At 37.4% G+C, this 19,025-nt stretch overlaps 1 long non-coding RNA gene across 1 annotated transcript; it reads right to left on the bottom strand.

The window, feature by feature from the left end:
- Window positions 1-10,342: 10,342 nt before the first annotated feature.
- LOC145581659 (uncharacterized) lies at window positions 10,343-12,728 on the bottom strand. The gene is made up of 2 exons (XR_014099659.1): window positions 12,491-12,728; window positions 10,343-10,689 (listed from the first exon to the last, which is right to left on the bottom strand). It is a non-coding gene; the product is annotated as an uncharacterized LOC145581659 (long non-coding RNA).
- Window positions 12,729-19,025: the final 6,297 nt, after the last annotated feature.

The raw sequence follows: 19,025 nt of genomic DNA, 5'->3' as shown, positions 1-19,025 counted from the left end.
TAAAAACAATGTTGGAGGGTACAAAAGGCTCTTGGGTGGATGACTTGCCTGGGATTCTGTGGTCCATTCGTACCACCACCAAAGAAGCTACGGGGCAAACTCCTTTTGCCTTAGTATATGGAAGTGATGCTGTACTCCCAGTGGAGGTTGGGATCCCATCTCCTAGGGTAACCTTCTATGACTACACCCAGAATGATCAACTGAAGCCTATGGCGTTAGACTTACTCCCAGAGATAAGAGGAGATGCTTTGCTTCGCTCTATAGCATACAAGCAAAGAATAACTCGTTATTACAACAACAAAGTCAAGGCAAGACCCCTAGCTGAGGGTGATTGGGTACTCCGAAAGTGTGAGGCTGCTGGCAAACCCCCGGCATTGGGAAAGCTAAGCCCAAATTGGGAGGGGCCTTACAAGATTAAGGAGGTGATCCGCCCGGGGACCTTTCGCTTACAAACTCCTGATGGCAAAGACCTCCCCAGGCCATGGAATGCTGATAACCTAAGAAGGTTTTATGTCTGAACTTTCCCTTACAATGATGCCCTAGGGGCAATAAGAGCCGATACGAGGAAATCAACCTCTCTGTATAGTGCATCATTGTAATGTCTTTTTTGCATCAATGTTTATATAATGAAAAACCCCTCAGCTGGGACGTTTGCCCTTATTTGTTTTTGCTTTTACTTTTACTTAGCCTATTTTTTCAATTTTCACATCGCTTGTTAGCATAGCACCATATGCCTAGCATAAGGCATTTTGGTTTCGCTAAAATTTGTTCCAATGTTTGGGGCAATATGCTAGCCTATACTCAAATATTTGAGATAGAGTCCTGGCCGGAAAAACAGCACTTATAACTTGAGGCTCGTTTAGCCCTCAGCTTACCTCAAAGAGTTGGAATAGCCCAGCTCTCATACAATTCTTAAACTTGGGGCTCGTTTTTTAACCCCTAGCTCATTTACCTTATCTTTGCGAATTTTATAACTAAGGGCTCGTTTAGCCCCCGGGTAATCATGCAATTCTTGTAGGAATAACATGAGGCTCGTTTTAGCCTTCAACAAGCAATAATACTTATGCTAAGGACTCTTCAAACACTAGGGACTTATTTTGGCCCCTAGGGGAAAATAATCAAGCAAGAAACAAATAAATAGCAAGGAGTAGTAAAGAGAAAAGCCTACAAGTTCTACAGCATCATAAAAAACAAAGGCAAAACCAAATGTGCATCTACAAGTCATCCAAAACGACGAAGTTAATGTTCGAAACTTAAACAAAGAAACCATAAGTGTCATACATCCCAGAAAATCAAATACATCATAAAAGGACAAGTCAAGTCTGAAAGCTAGAGAAAACTACTCCTGAGCCTCACCCTGCTCGGCCAACAGCCTCCTGTGCTCCTCCTCCTCGGCCGCGCGTACAAGGTCCCTAACCTTATCCCGCACCTTGGGATAAGAATCCTGGAGACCCAGGGAAGTGAAAGCGGTCTCCATATGAGTAATGGCATCGGTGATCCCAGCCTCAAAAGCCTCACTCCCTATCATGGCCTGATAATCAGCACAATCAGGACTCTCCTTCCATTCAGCAATCACTTCCTCCTGGGACCGCTCCAGCTTCTCCCGGGCCTCGGTCAGCTCACTCTTCATCCTCTCCACCTCGGCCTTCTTTTCCTTGAGCTCGGCGGCGATCCTTGCTTTCTCATCCAAGGCATCCTTCAGCTTTGTCTCTGCGGCGGAGAGGCTAGACTTTCCGGCCTCCTGAGCATCAGCAAGCTCCTGCTTGGCTTTCTTCACCTCCTCCTGGGCCGATTTGAGCCCCTCCTTGAGACCATGGATCTCAGTTCTTGCCTGCGAAAGCTCCATCTTGAGGCCCCTGACATCCTTCATGGCCCCCTTCCGATAGTCCTCTGCAAGAACGCTCAGGGTCATCCCAGCCTACACCAACACAAAAGACAAGGAAAGGGTTAGTCCAACCTCAATGATGAAAAACGTAATGATATTATAAGATAAGTATACCTTCATGACGCCATCAAAAGCGTTCCTGATGGCCCTGGAGGGCTTTGCCCTCATCACCTCAAAGTCCTTGTCCGTAGGGAAGCGGGACATGGTCTTCTTCATCATCTTCTTCCGACCCCGCTTGGTCAGGCCCAGAACAGACTGAGGAAAGAAGGGAGGAACCTCAGTGTCACCATCCTCCTCCTCATCATCATCGTCACTCGAATCATCAAACCGGGTTTGCTTCCCCCGGTCCGCAAAGCCTTCAGCCTCCAGAGTATCAATATGCTGAGAGACCGCTGGTGAAGCGTGCTGGGATCCCTGGTCATCCACTTCCATTGTCGTAGCCTGGGATGATCCTTCCCCTTTCTCGATGGCCTTCCTCCTGAGCTTGGAGTTCTTTGGGTTCTGGAAAAGTAAATCACAAGTAAAGTTAGCAAAAAACAAAAACATTTGAAGGAATCAACTTTAAGAGTAGTGGTGTTACCGGGGGAGGAGGAGGGATGCTCATGTTTCCCCTCTTCAAGGAGAGCTTAAGTTTTCCAGCTCGAAAGTTGATCTGAGACATCTTGTTTTGAAGTTTCTCCGACAATTGGCTGTAAGCAACACCTGAAATCATCATTCAAACAAGATAGATAGTCAATGGGAAAGCCCAGGAGAAATCACAAAGAGTACAGAACATACATGAATAAATAAACAAGTCCTACCACAGTCATAGGTGTGGCTCAGGCCCACGACACTCAAGAACCGCTCTTTCTTGAAATGCTTATCCTTCACAATCCACATGGTGGGAAGCTTATCCTTGGACCCTTTTTCCTTATAAGATTGCAACCAAATAGCCGGCACGGCTTCATCCACTCCCATAGCAGGAACATTATAGTTCAAGCCAATCCTGGGTACACCACTATGATCCCGGGGAATCCTCCAACCCCCAGCATGGAAGATGAAAACAAAGGTGTGGCGAAAACCCTTTTGACTCGTGGGTTTTGTGTTGATGGTAAGATAAAACTCCCTATCATGAAAAGCATACCACCCGTGGCTATCTACATTACCTGGGACCTCCTGAAGCCTATGAGTGTTCCTAAAGGCAGTGACAGTGCAAGGAGCTCCAAGTAAACTACAAGTGGCTATGTACGCGTTTATTGTCAACCAAGAGTTAGGAACAAGTTGGGTTATACTAAGGTTATACTCAATCAACAACTCCTCAATGAAAGGATGAAGCGGAAATCTCAACCCATTATCCAAATCTTGCTTATATACAGCTACACACCCAGGGGGAGGGTTATCTACAGTGCTATCACCCTTAGGAGAAGAAATGAGAAAAGGGTCCCTAATATGGTACTCGGTCTGCAAATGCCTAGTCCCCTCCGACAAAGATCTAAGCCAAGTAGCAGAAGGATGGCACATAGAGGGGCTAATCCTCCTCCTACTAGGGGGTTTATAAGTCACCGGCGCCCCAAGAGAAGTAGACGTATCATCCTCACTTGACATAGTCACCACACCGTCAACAAGCAATCTGTTCAAAGAACCTCTAGAAGTCGGTTCACGTGCAAGAGAAACTTCCCAAGGGGAAGGAGGTAAAAAATAATCAAAGCCTAAATCATGCTCAGGGGACGGGGATGACACACAAGGAAAAGGCACACCCAAAGGAATAGATGAATCAATGCTGCTACCAATTACATTTGTTACAAGTACTCCCCCCGACCAAATTTCCTTAGACAAGTCATAAGATGAAGGGCCGGGGAGAGAGTCTAGGTGATCTTGAGTCGCTTGGTCGTTCATAATACATACATAGCTCAACTCAAGATTACCCCCAGGAATTTTCAATGTACATGCAAAAATACAACAAGCGTACCTCTAAGCCTAATATCATCACAAGCGCAGCCGAGGAACAAGCAAAGCATACAAGGAAAAATAGCAAACAATTACTAAGCATGGAGGTATGATACTTAGAGCATAAAAAACTAAGTATAGAGTGCTTACCAAGTGGTTAGAGAGGCCGGAGAAGCTACCCTCAAGCTAATCAAGTGCACCCCGGAGAGAAATACTCCTACCAAGCAACAAAAAATTCAAGAAGTCAGAAAAATATTCATGGACAAGCCTAGCTAAGGAGCAATGGTTAGAAGAGTCAAAATCTCGAAATTTTTTCTAAGTAAAAGCCTTATCCCTCTAAATTTAAAACTCAGCTATACATATTTCACCCTTGCCTAGGAGTAATAGACCCTTTTACGCAAAAAATCTAAAAGCCGAAACATTTTTTGGCACTCACATCTTTCCGCACTCTCCTTCCCTCTCGGCCATCGGGCTGCCCTCAAGGCAACCCCTCTCTCTCTCCGGCATCTCTCGGCACCTCGCACCAAAACTCCCTCGGCAAGCCAACTCACCCGCTCGGCCAGCGCCTCCCAGCACCAAAACTCCCTCCCTCAAAAGCATCAAGCTCAGGGTTCGAAAACTACTCACAATCTCCATCACTTAACTCCCAAATTAGCCAAAAAAAAAATAAGGCAAGACACCCTCGGCTAGGCATTCCCCAGCCAGGCCGAGAGCATCGGCGCACCCAAGACCTCGCAAACTCCCTCGGATCTGCTCTCTCTCTCCTTCGGCATTTCCCTCGGCCCGAGCTCTCTCTCTCGGCCCGAGCTCTCTCTCCTCTCTCGCACATCAACTTCCCTCATAATCCCTCGACTCTAACTCCCTCGGCTCTCACCCCGCCTCCCTCGGCATCTCCGCACTCTCTCAGCTCTTACCCCGCCTCCCTCGGCCTTCACATCCCAGCATAGCACCTCACTCCCTCGGCATAAACCCCCGGAAGCACCCAACTGCTTCTGGCCGAGGGAGCTACCTCCTCTCTCACCTACCTCGGCTTCCCCTCCCTCCTTCGACATCAACCCAAAAAAAAAAAAAAAAAAAATGCTTATTAAAGACCATTAATTTCGGCCAGACATCGCCCCGGGAGTGAGTCCTCTAATTTAAAATCCGAATGTCTACTCCTAGGACAAATCCGAAGCAAATTCGAAATTTAGACACATGAGCATACATTTCAAATTTTAGCTAAACATACCCTCAAAACATTCAAAAATTTCATATTAAAAACCTTAAACACAAACCCGAAAAACGGCAATTTCGGCTGGGTATAGCCATTTCATCCCAAGACCAAGCTAAATTCAACGCAAAAACCCCAAGACCAAGCTGAATTTCGGCTTTGTATATCCCCAATTTCGGCTGGAAATAGCCGACTTTACCCCGGGTTAAGTCAATTCATGGAATTCTAGGCTTCAGATATGCACACCCCGAAAGCAATTTCAAAATTCAAAATTTTTCAAGTGCAAAAACACCCAGCATGCATTCGGATCTATGAAAAACGGATCAAAAACTAGAAAAGTTCACATACCTCTTGAAGATCTTGATGAACTTGGATGAACACCGAGTGATGTGACTTGAACACTCAAACTCTCAAGAACTCTTGGGAAAAATTGGAGAGGATTTTTGAGATTTTCTCTAAGGCAAGTGATGAGTGAAAAACAAGTGAAGGTGCAAGTGGGAGGTCATATGTTCCAAGTAAAGGAGATGGCAACTCCTCAAAACCCTGGTTCAGTTGGGCCTTGAAGAATGCTTGAGCCCAGAATACTACCATGGAAGGATTAAAGCTTAAATACAAGCTTAATTAACATTAAAACATCGTCAGCCTATCTCAAAAATCCTTAAGGGTAGGGGTGAAGGAGATAAGACATGCCTTCAGCAAAATACATGGAGCTCAACCCGAAGAAAAATATTCTAAAAAGTACTTTTAATGCATTGCTTGGGGCTGGTTTTCACCCTTGCAAGTCGCTTGGGGCTCATTTTAGCCCTCGGATACACCTCGGGATTCTCTCCAGTATATCAGACAGTCCCTCTTATTTCTATTCCGCATGATATCCGAACTTCATGTGATCTCGTTCCCACATCACGCGTGGGGCTAAATGTTTGGGGCTAAGTCCATTGTCCTAAGCCCATTGACCTGGAATTACGAAAATACCCCTCCATTATCCAGCCCATCATTAGTCAGCACCAAGTACGAATTTACCCCTAATCCATCCAATTAAGTACAACTTCTGCCACCTGAAAGTACATCTATAAATAGCTCTCCAATCATTAGCAATAAGAACTTTTTCCTAATTCTCTAATTCTCTCTCTACTTTCTCTCTCTACTTTCTCTCTCTAAAGTACGATCGCTGACTTAAGCATCGGAGGGGCTTTCCCGGGTCACACCCCCGGGGTAGTTAACCTTCTCTCTCTTTTGCAGGCCTAGCTCTCGGACAGCAAGGCATAGCGGAGGGAATTCGGACATTACTAGGACTTTGCCTTAAGACATCTTGACATTATTACCGTAACTCCCAGGAATACTTTAAGACTCCCAGGAGCAACTCTGTTTTCCAGAAACACCACTTATCCCAATAATCAAAATCAGCACAGTAACAGTTGCATTCAGCCTACATTGATATACTTTATATTAATATAGATACTCCTTATAAGTCTTTAATAAAAAATAATAAATTTAGACAACAATAACATACCTTGCATTATCATCCTCCGAAGCAACCAATGGGGAGTTGAAAATCCAGTTATAGAAGTAGAGCACCAAAGCAAAAAACTTAACAAATCCATTGCATATAAATGCAATAATTTTCAGAAACCCTTGAACGAATCCATTGCATAGATTTGCAATTATGTTCACAAAACCTAGAAAGATGCTCGATAAGGTATTCAATATGTGGTTGCAAGCATTGAACGGTTCTTCATGCTCAATCAATGGAGAATCTGCAAAATACAGAGAATGAAAATGTAAGTTTATCTGACTGTTCATCAATAGTACGAGTAATTTACTAGACGATTATTATTTATCATCCCTGCATAACAATTGTTAAATTTGGGAGTTTAAGGTGGAAGAAATGAGAAGAGAGAAAGAGCAGCCATTAATGGACCTTGAACAGAGAAAGAGAAGAAGAGGGAAAGAGAGAGAAAGTGAGTATTTTTTATTATGTAGAATGAATAGAATTGTACTGAACACTATTACATGTATTATATATACTACATACTAAACTAATACTAGTATACTAATACTAATTATACAAGTATATTCCAACAACAATTAAACAGGTCACAGAACAATACAGAAAATGCATTTAAGCAAACAGGATTCAAAGTCTTATGCTAAGGAAATATGTGCATTTGGATTTGGAAGCAATGAAAAATAAGCGAGACATTCAAAAACTCTGCTTACTTCTTTATCATTGGCAAGGTTTCCCTTTCGGAACGCAGCTTATCTTTGATCGAAACAAGGCTGCCCACAAAACACTCCATCCTCACACCTCCCCTTGGCAATCCATGAAGTTTGATTGCATTAAATTTTTTGGACTCCAAATCATACCAACCAAACTTCAGGTCGCTTATGCCCAACAAAATTTTTTTCCCATCTTTGGAGTAAACAATAGGCAATACTAAATCGCATCTCAGGATAAACTCATTGCCAATACTAAACAATCTAACCCAAGACTCTTTGTTTCCATACTCCTTCATTACCCATATATCGCATTTCCAAAAATCCACGTACTCCCCTGAAGTATCATCATAATAATTAACCAAAGCACACAGACATCGACCCAATTCCGTTAACTTCACCGTCGCATAAAACTCATTATTATCAATCAATTTCGAGTAGTCGAAAAACAAGAAACTCTCAGTCTGAAGATTGAAACTAACTATTATGTTGTCAGATTTTTTTGGAGCGAGCACTGAAATGTAAAGCCTCATTAACAAGAACACCATGGCAATGATAATCAAGGGTAAAACCATAGATACCTTGAACAGATTTCCAGGAATTATTATTGCAACTATACAATTCCGGTTCAACGCAGTTAAACATATCATTTGTAGATGACCATTGAACCAACATCAAAACTGACAAATTATTTATGAGAGAATAGCTTGATTTCTCATTAAACATAGCCCCAAATATATAAGCATTACAAACTTTCCTTAACCTAGAATCATAAGATCTCCTAGAATATTAAGGAATACACAAGATAATATTAGGGAATAAATATCTTCCTAAAATATAATATATGATATATCTCAATAAAAACCTTGTAATCGTCGTTTTTACTGTCGTACCCAAATCCGAGCAAACGAAGAAGAAATGCAACCCTGTTAGGATCTGGAATAATAGGTTGCTTAAACTGTGATTCGTAGCAATCTGGAAGAAATGCAACATCAAGATATTCTTCATCTTCCCTTAATACATCATTATAGTCCATAATCTCTCTGTTTTGGTCACTAATCTGAGCTGATTCGTAGCAATCTCCTACTCTAACCCAACTGCCACCAAACCCTCCTAAACTGAAAACTGAAACTTCAGCATAGTCCTCCTTTAATCTTCCATGACATTCATTCTCTCATATAATTGGCCAAAACATTTTATTCTACCCATTGCAAATTACCTAGACTCTACTTTTAGTGTATATATAATTGATTGATTGTGGTGTAGGATGATATCCTAACTAACAGAAACAGAGAAAATAGAGAGAGAAAAACAGAGAGAATTTTAGAGAGGGAAAAAGAGGATTTTATTCCAAATCTTGATTGAATGAAATAGAGAGAACAAGATTAGCTTATATATCTTGCTAATCGAACATACCCGGCTAACTAACTAATAACAACCAAAACAGAAGTTAGTTAAAACAGAAATAGATGAAAAGACTATTCTGCCCTTAACATACTTTCCCCCATCAAAAAGAAGCTTGTCCTCAAGACTCAGGCAACACAAAATCATATTTCCTTTCAAATTCAGTAGCAAATTCCCAAGTAGCCTCGTAGCCTCATGATCAGGAAAGCTAATCTTTAAAAGTGGAATTATGAATTTAAAAATTTCATATATATACTAATAATATTATTTTCATATCAATCCATTATCCATTAAGTTCCTTTAAAAAATTGGTCATATACCTACCTTTTTAGGAATTGTTAATTATAATAATAATAATAATAATAATAATAATAATAATAATAATAATAATAATAATAATAATAATAATAATAATACAATAAATAACATGTGTTGTTGTTGACTCTTATAATTAAATAGGTTGAAAATCCTTAGAACTAACCCACCTTTCATGACTTCATGTCGTGTTATAGGGAGAAATATTAGTCTTGTTTAGAGGTGATCATTGGGCGGGGGCGGGCCGAGGTCGAAAAAATCAGTCATTTTTCGGGTCGGGCCAATCTTTGGGTCGAATTTTTGTGTCCAAACCCGTCCAAAATGGGCGGGCCGTGTGGGATTTTCGGGCCGTGCCAAAAAATCAACCAAAAATGCATAAAACCGCATTCCCAAACCCGCCCCAAAAAAAAAAACTTCGAGCCGGGCTGGAAAAATCTGCCCAAAACCCGCCCAAATCGAGCCGGGCTATCCTTGATCAGGTCTAGTCTTGTTCAATATATTTGTAAAAATTCCATAGATTAATGGGCTTCTATTTTAGATGAGTTGGAACGTGTTGATTTCATGTTGGGAATCTCAACACTAACCTGGCTTGTTTTATAAAATGTGCTGCATCGTGTTGGCTCGTTAAATTAAACGCATTAAAACCCTTAACATTAACATTTTTTCGTGTTCGTTTCATGTCGTGTTCACTTTTACCAGCTCTATAAAATATGTTGTATCGTGTTGACTCGTTTAATTAATCATAGAGATTAGCAAATTGGATACTTACTTGGTTGACACACACACACACAAAAAAAAAAAAAAAAAAAGAAGGAAGTTGGAATTCATGAAAATTTTTACTTCTCACAAAAACATAGAAAGTTAATTATCAAGGTTCTCTTTAATCAAAATTCATGAAAATTTCAACTTCTAAAAGTCAAAACCAAACAACTTTGTAAATTTCCTAGGAATTTAATGAGGAATTTCCATGAGTTTAATGTAAGAAGCCTATAGCAAGGATAGGAGTGACATTATTAATTTTGTCCTTCAATATCAACCATTATGTTTTACGTGACCCAGCTTGTTTGATATGTTTACCAATATAAAATTTTAACTAATAGTACGTTGATAACTTGAACATAATATCAATTAAAAAAATAATTTAAGATGAAAGACCTTTAAACCATTAAGTATTATCTGAGTAAACCTGAGTAGTAAGATAAAAAGTTTCTTCTGCTAAAGTTAGAGAAGGTATGGCAGTGGCTAAAGAGCTACAAATCATGGATATTGAGGTGGAATTAAATGCCTCATGTAGTCATGTATTAAGAGTCATGCTTGACACAGTTGCAGTGAATTTGCAACACGAGCTTGCCTCTTATCATTAATGACTTAGCTGAATTGACCAAGACTTTCAAGAGCTTCAATGGAGTGAAATTTACTTATGTAAGGATGATTTACAATGATAGGCTAGCTTACAAGCTTGATTCTTTGGGCATTAACCTCACGGTCATAGGACCCATGTTGCTAGGGTATTTTGCCACTTTCTTGACCATTCAAAAAAGGAAATAAAAAATAACACCACCGCTTCAAAGGCGTTTAAAATTAGCGAGGGTTTATTAAACGCTCACTAAAATGCGACTTACGACTTCTTGCCCATTGGAAAAATTGATCCTTCAAGTCGTAATTCCTTGTCATGGAAATCTCTAGTTTCATCAAAATTTTCCAAAGAATATATGCAAGGACCTTGGAAAAAAATCTACACACGTACAACAAAAAGAGTTAATAAAAAAAAAAAACATAAGAGTATTTTAATAATATTATCTTGCAGCATTTTAGCAATACACACTATGCAATGCATACTTTTGATGCCATATATTTTTAATTTAATATTATTAAAAACTAAGTCATATAGTTGTTTTACTTCTATGAATAAGGTTACTATTAAGGGGCTTGCCCCTTGTGCTCACCAAAAAAAAAAAGACCAGGTTACTAAGCTAAAACAAGTCTATATTGGATTTTTGGGTTGAATATAGACTATATCAACATCAAAAGGATGGTGAAACAAGGGTGCAGTGACTTCTCCACACCACAACACAACACACTCTCAATATCCACACTTGTACAACAAATTCCATTCATTCACATCAGATTCAAAATCAGACCGAAACGAATCATTATAACAAATGATGCATAAATGACCTAAACTTCATCCAAATAATTGGGCTTAATTTTAGGCTCGTTTAACATTTACTTGATTCTGTGATTTTATATAACTCAAAAGATAAGCATCCTTAGCATGAACAAAGAATTCAACAACTCATGAACAAAGAATTCAACATCTCAAAAATAGATCTAGAATGAAAGTTTGCCAGCACACTATTAAGTATCAGCATCAGTAGCATGAACAAGTATTCATCCCACAGTTTGCAAGATCCATGCATAATACGATGATTTGATTTAAACTTTGTTTTTTTGAATTAACAATAATTAAAAAGAAGTTTAACTAAACAAGTAAACAAGTCTATATTAGATTTTTGGGTTGAATAATATTGAGTTGAAACCGAAACAGATCATTAGAACAAATTTTGGACCTATATTGTACCAATGATGCATATAATGACTTTAACTTCATCCAAATAATTGTATAAAGGTAACTGAGATTTAAAAAGACTAATTCAATGAATTGAGTTGATTCACACAATGTTAAGACCGTTAATTCAACTAAATTTAGAGCTATATAACAGATAATATGCTTACATGACCTTATATAGTTAGATTCAGCAAAATAAGTGAGATAAGAGTCATATAATTTAATCGAAATCGGTTGATTGGCTAAGTTTCAACATTTATAATAGAAATTATGCCTATATGACCTTCATATCATCAAAATAAGTAGATTAAGTCATGTAATTGAAAAACTTAGGTTATTAAGCCTAAATAAAATTTGGAAGAAGGGCATGGGCGGTAGTGCGGCTAGGCCTAGGCATGGTGTAGTGATGGTTTGATTCTAGAACTGGCGAACTGCTTCCCACCAGTTCTAAGACTGGTTCTAGGAAACTTGGAACCGAGTTGACCGGTTCTGAGATCGGTTAGATTTTCAAGAACCGGTTCCATATCCAGACCGGTCCTGGCTATTTGACCGGGTACCCAGTCTTCTCACTTTATCCCAACCAACTGACCAGCCAACCCCATTACCCCCACCTCGCCGGAACCCTAACCACACCACCCTAAACCTTAGCCGTAACCCTACTCGCACTACCCTACCTCAGCCGAAACCCCAACCCCATCGACCCTCACCCCTAGTCGAAACCCCAATCCCCTCACCCTAACTACTCTCAATCACCCCTGGTCGAAACCCCAACCCCCTCACCCTCACTCTCAATCGAAAATCATGGAAAATATAATATAAAGAGCACATTAATAAGCTTAATTGGATTATAATGGTTCGTTTTCACAGAAATTAGACCTAAATTGATGCATAAATAACCCTAATTACATCTAAACAATTGACATGGAAATTTTTTTTAAAAAAAATGCCATTAATTGTCAAAATTTACCTGGGACTGACGACATTCCGGCGACTTCCGCGGCGGTAGTAGATTGCAGAGGAGAGAGAAACTGAACCAATCAAGCAGGAGAGAAAGAAAAAGGAAATCGGGTTTGTGATTTTGTTGAATGGTGTGATTGTGTGAAGCGTGAAATGGGATGTTGGGCTAATTGGGATTTTCAAACAAAGCCCATAAATCATCTTTTTTTTTTTGAGGGAAAACCCATAAATCATCTTAATCCGGAAGAATGAATATGGAACAAAGGGAAAATATGAAGTAAAAGAGTTTTTTATTTTTATTTGTATATACGCAATAATATATATTTCCTCCGTTTTTTTTAGTAGACATCGTTTGATTTTTACATTATTCACACAATACACTTAGATTCGCTTTTGTGGTTTATAGATACGATAAAATATATTCATGTGGGATTTTGTTTGAATCGTTTCAATATACTTCCTCCGTTTTTTATACTACGTAGTTGCAACAATTTGATTTTTACACTATTCATTTGTTTCACTTTGACTAGCTTTAACGATTTATGCTTAAGTAAAAATATATTCATGTTGGATCTTGTTTGATTCGTATTGATTTATACAATATTAACATCAAATGTTTATAATTTTTTACATATTGGTAATTAAAGATATAAACGATTAAAAACATGCATTGACAAGCGTGAAAAGAGAAGTGTTGCAACTATAAAAAAAACAGAAGAAGTATATTTTATTAATATCCAATTTTTATAATTTTATAGTGTTGATAATTAGAGATATTAATCGTTAAAAACATGCGTTGGCAAGCGTGATAATTGAAAGGAGAGAGAAAATTGAATTGGAGGGAAAGAAAGGGTAAAAAATTTAAAGGGGGGGTAAACCGCTGCACGTGCCTCACACGTGGTAGTTAACGCCGTGAAACCGAGTCAACAGGTTGAAACCACCCTCATGTGTGATTTTGCAAAAAATAAGTAAATTATTGCGTTGAACCGAACCCAACTCGAACCCGAGAATGCCTAGACTTGGAAATTACCCGACTTGATTATAACCCGCAAATTATTGACTTGAACCGAACCCGAATCAAACCCAAGAATGACCCGACCTGATTATAACCCGCAAATGATTGATTTGAACCGAACTCGACTCAAAACCGAGAATGACTCTAACCCGTGAAAACCCGACCCGAATGTAACCCGACCTAAACCCAATCCAAACTCTATAAGATGTATGACCCGACCGTAACCCGACTCAAGCATGACCCAACTCGAACCCGACCCACATAGGACGACACTAACCCGAATTAACGCGAACCGAGTTGACTCGACCTACACTTACCCGACCCAAACCATATTTTTAGAGTTCTATTTTCAGATTATAAAAATATGGATTTTTGGTTTTAAATTAATCTAAATCATATTTTTAGAGTTCTATTTATACTACTTGGCTATTCTAATTAAACAATGTTAGTTAATGGGTTGCTAATAAAGTTTTAATTAAATTTCAGACTTAAAAATATGAATTGTATTGTTTTAGTATCAAAGTAAGAAGTTTTATGTTTCTACATTTTTTATTAAGCTACTACTTTGATATTTAAAGTGTAGATTGTTGATTTTCCAAAATATAATAACAAACTAAATTTTCAGTTTTCTTAGTAGCTTAAGTATGCTGTAATTTTATGTATAAAGGTTCATTTTAAGGTTTTTAGGAAGGAAATATAAAGAACTATGTATAAGCTTTTGATTTTAATTAAAGGGAAGGTATTAATGTGTTGTTTAATATAATTAGGTTTTGAAGGTTTTAAAGTGAGTTAGTATTGCTGTAAATTTGGTTGTTTGGGAGTTGATTGAAATCTTATTGTTTGGTTTAGGAGAAGACTTTATAGATGGTGATTTCTAGTTGGTTAAGTGGCCAACCAATTCGTTTACTCAAGGTACGTACAAGGATACAAAAACCTTGACTTTAGGAGCATGTCTAAGGACTTGGAAAAATTTAGAATCATGTTAGGAAAATTGTGGATTGGTTGAAATTGTATGGTAGTAAGTGTGATTAGTAATTAATGTATCTAATGGCTGATTTTGTTTCATGTATGAGAAATGCGTATTAATTTATCTTGTAAGTATTATTTATGTATTAACTTGCAAGATGAGCTTAGAAGCAAAGATACGTGAATATGTTAAATGAATTATTTTTATTACTCGTTCATATTTGAAATGGAATGAGTCAAGGGAGAATTAAAGTCTTATAAAACAAGGTTGAGGATTTGAGGATAAAACTCTAGATTTGTGCACGTTTGGAGTATTGACAATCAGAGGTTGGGGTCCACGGTGTATTAGCCGTGTACTTTCTAGAGGCCATCTGATATACAAGTCTCTTGTTTACAAATACTTTTTAAAAACTATAAGTAGTTAGATGAGATCTCATACTAACTATGGCCACGGAGTCGAGCCCATTGTCATTAGATGTTTATTGATGTTTCCGAAAGGAGGCATGGGGTTTTTCTTTAATCGATGTTCCAAATTGGAGCATGGGGAGACAACCTTGTCTATTTCTTAATCCAATGAATAAATGAAATGAAATAATCAATACTAATTAGAAAAGTCTTGGTAATGTTAACAGTTGAGTCTTCTGTTCAAGTCAATAATTAAATTCTTAGTGTGTTGATTGATTATTAGTAGCATTCTAGGAATTTATAGTTATATTTCGTAGCTTGTATGTACTCAGCGTTGCTAATTGCGTGCTTTTGTGTGTCTTTTCTTGGTCATGGCCTTCGCCTTTCAATGACCCTATAATGATCCAATCTTTACACTTGTAATATTGGGGAGCAGACTTATCACAGGTTTTTACATAGTTTGGACTTGCATTAAGGTGGTGGGATTTTGAGTGGAGAGTTGGTTATTGCTCGTAGTTATTTACTTTCATAAGCTTGAATTTATTTAAACTGCAGTTTGGTTTATTGAATACTAAGTTTATTAGGTTTTGAATAAGGGCCTTAATGGTTCCAATTTGTAAGACTTAATTTGGTTTTTTTGTTGATTTTGAAACTTATTTATAACTGGGTTAGTTTTTCCGCTGCTAAATTCTGAATTAGCCTTAACGTTTGAACACGTGGCAGTAGCACGTTAGTAATTCTCTTACAATTTATTAAAGATATTTACAGGTTTTTAAGAGAGAATTATTGGGGTGTTACAGAAACCCACCACGAAACCCACGAAATCAAACCACCGAAATCCACGAACTCATCAGATTAGTGGTTGTGGTGGATTAGTGGCAACGGAAAATGGCGCGATGGGGTGTGGTCGGAGAATGGCGCGGCGATCTGGGGTCTGGTCGGAGAATGGCGCGGCGATCTGGGTCTGGTCGCAGTGGGGGTGGTGCTCTGGGAATGGTGGTAGGGGCCAAGGTTGTTAGGATCGGGATCTTACCTTGGATCGATGAGGGGGGTGAGATCGAATCGATAGAATCGGATCATAGGATTGTAAGATCCTACTTAACACCGAATAATATTAATAACAAAGCTAAATGAAGATCGACCTTTGTTAAAATCCTACTTAACAAAGGTCGATCTTCATTTAGCTTTGTTAGTATGGTAGTTAGAAGATTAATAACACCAAATTAAATTGATAAATTATGTGCAAATTTAATTTGTCAAGAATGAGACCTTAACTATGACAATTGCAAGTTGTCAATTGATAAAATCATATTAATGTCTCGGATTCGCTAATTTATTAGCGATTATTATTGTATACATTAACTTTAGGTGCATATAACCTAATGAGTAATAAAATATATATCAAAATAAATTAAAGTTTCATATTATAGTGAAATGTTGGATTGGATCGTAGGATCGTAATAAAATTGTAGGATCTTGTTGTGATCCTACCACTCATAATTAATGTCAGAGTGAGATCGTAAGATCCTACGAACTTTAAGATCCTACCAAAGATCCGGATCGATCATGCAATTTTGGATCCTACAATCGTAGGATCGTAAGATCCAGATCGTGATTTTAACAACTATGGTAGGGGCGGCGAAGTAGCTGGGGTAAGGTGGTAATTAGTTGGTAAGTACGTGTAATTATAAGATGTTAAACAAAGTTTAAAAAAATAAAGTAAGGGTAAGGTGGTCATTTTATTCTATAAAATTTACTAAAAATGGAAATAAAATTTTTTGTTGCAGATAATAAAGAGCACCCATTTATGGTAAATGTTGCGGATAATCGTGGGCAGAGGGAGTATAAAACATGTTATTCAAACAATCACTTTCAAAAGTATTTAGCCACCTAAACCGACTAAACGTACCTTGATTCCAAATATCTGTCAACACTTCGCACTTTCAGAGTTCAATCACGAATACACTTTGCAATTAGCATCATAAGGTTATCACAAAATCTTTGGACATAAACTCAAATCTAATGTGCATGGACTATAAAACTCTTTTAAAATAATACTTTAATATAAAATTATAGCTTTGAAATAAGTATTTATATTTTAGAAAACTAACCATGAAAATAATAAAGGAATAGGATTAAAGAGAATTGAATTTCCGTTCGAAAGAATAGGCAGAACTTGCAGAGACCATAACTCCTTCAATATAATTTTGAATTTGGTGATTCTTGAGCCTAACCTCTAGGTGTTTTTGAGAGGAACAATCTTCCGTGAGACACCAAAATCCCAAAAACGGACCAGAAGTGCTAGAAAATTGGCTTCAAAGATATACGGGCTGATTATATATGAAAAGAGTAGAAAGAAAAGTATGAAAAGGTTTAGGGAAAAGAAGAAGAAGAAGAGAATTGGGTTTTGATGTGAAGAATATAGAGATATTATGGGGTATTTATAGGCTCATGAATGAAAGATTTATGGTAGGAGAATGTAAGAAGAATTATGGTAAAAAGAATTAAGGAAACTAGGTTAGATCCAGTGCCATGCATAGTGATTTTTAATAGAGTAATTATTTTCATATTAACACTACATTTAATTTTGAATTATTAATTTTTCTAAAATATTGTGATGAATTTAATTATGAAAGAACCTATTAGAAGCCTAAATGGTTGATATTTCCGATTCAACTTGTTACACTATGTATGTCTCAAATTATATTAGAATTATTTTTTTCTTCTAAAATTTATAGTTGTAGAAAGATAAATCAAATCTCTTTTTTTTTTTTTGAAAGCAAGCAACCGATAATATATTAGCTGAGGTCTAAATCCGCCAAAGTTTGTAGGCTTTGGGGGAAAGGAGCCAAACAAACAAATTCGTTACAACCTCTTGAATCCCATCTAGCAACGAGATGTGCAAGAGTATTTCCAGCTCTTTTAACATGAGAGATAGAAAAGAAATTAAAAACACTAGACAAATGCATAATATCCTCAATTAGCAAACCAAACGTATCAAAACCCAACTCCATCTTCCGAACTCTCGAGACCAGCTTCAAATAAAGCATCACTTTCTAACACCACATTGTAATAACCCAACCTGAGAGACAATTGAATCCCAAAGATACAAGCAACAACTTCAGCAAGTTCACAGGACCATCCTGCAGGCTCTCGGCAAACAGCAGCAGCACACAGATTGCCCAGCTCGTCTCTGATCACTACGCCTAAACCAGTCATGCTACCTACATGAGCATTGCAATTCGCCTTCACAGAGCCTGGGCTCGGTTTTAACCACAACCTCACTAGTGAGGCAGAAGGTGCAACAGGTCTGAAAACTTTATTAGCATAAACTCCATAGTCAGCCAAATCTCTTATTTTATCTTAAGTAATTTTTTAATATTTGATATTCGAATTACTTTCTTGGAGCTTCTAATATATAAATAAATAAAAATATTCAATAAAATAAAATAAAATCCTATTTGTAATATTTGACTCAAATTTTATTAAATATTTGATTTTCACTTTTATTTATTACTTATGTTTATATAGTTGTTAATATGTTATGAAAATATACATCAAATATTTTATTTATATATAAATATGTTATCTTTTATTCATGTACGGTAAAAGATTTGTTTCCAAAAATGATTTTTGTTAAAAAAAAAAACTAAGGACACACAAGGCGATGACACGTGTCATTATTAGTGTGTCCTTTAGTATGTAGTTATTGATTACTGATTGATTGATATTGATTACTTGGAGAAGAGATTTAAAGAATTATGAAAATTTTAATATTAAGGTGACTAAGAATAATTAATTTAAGGAAAGTGTGTTGTCATGAAAAATAATATGGAAAATGGCTTTGCTTGGGGAATAATCAAGAATGATTTAAGGTAGAGAAATAAGATGATCAAAACTTTGTGAGATATATGGAAAATAAGAATTAAGGAAATAAGGAATTTGAGGAAAATAATTAATATACAAAACTAACAAAATAATTAACCCAAAATTAGCATATGGTGGCCGAAAATATTGAGAATATCTATGCTCATATTTTCGGACCTCCACTTATAGTTTTAGGGAAATATTCGTTAGACTTTAAAGATTAAAAATGATTGTGTAAATAAATTTTGGCTCCAAAATTCAAATAGTAAAATTACTTAAAATACCCTTTTTA

The sequence above is a fragment of the Chenopodium album genome, chromosome 15 (assembly GCF_948465745.1).
Source record: "Chenopodium album chromosome 15, dcCheAlbu1.1, whole genome shotgun sequence".
Classification (NCBI taxonomy): domain Eukaryota; kingdom Viridiplantae; phylum Streptophyta; class Magnoliopsida; order Caryophyllales; family Amaranthaceae; genus Chenopodium; species Chenopodium album.
The sequence above is the reverse complement of the archived record's forward strand: the minus strand, read 5'-3'. Positions and strand labels throughout refer to the sequence as shown.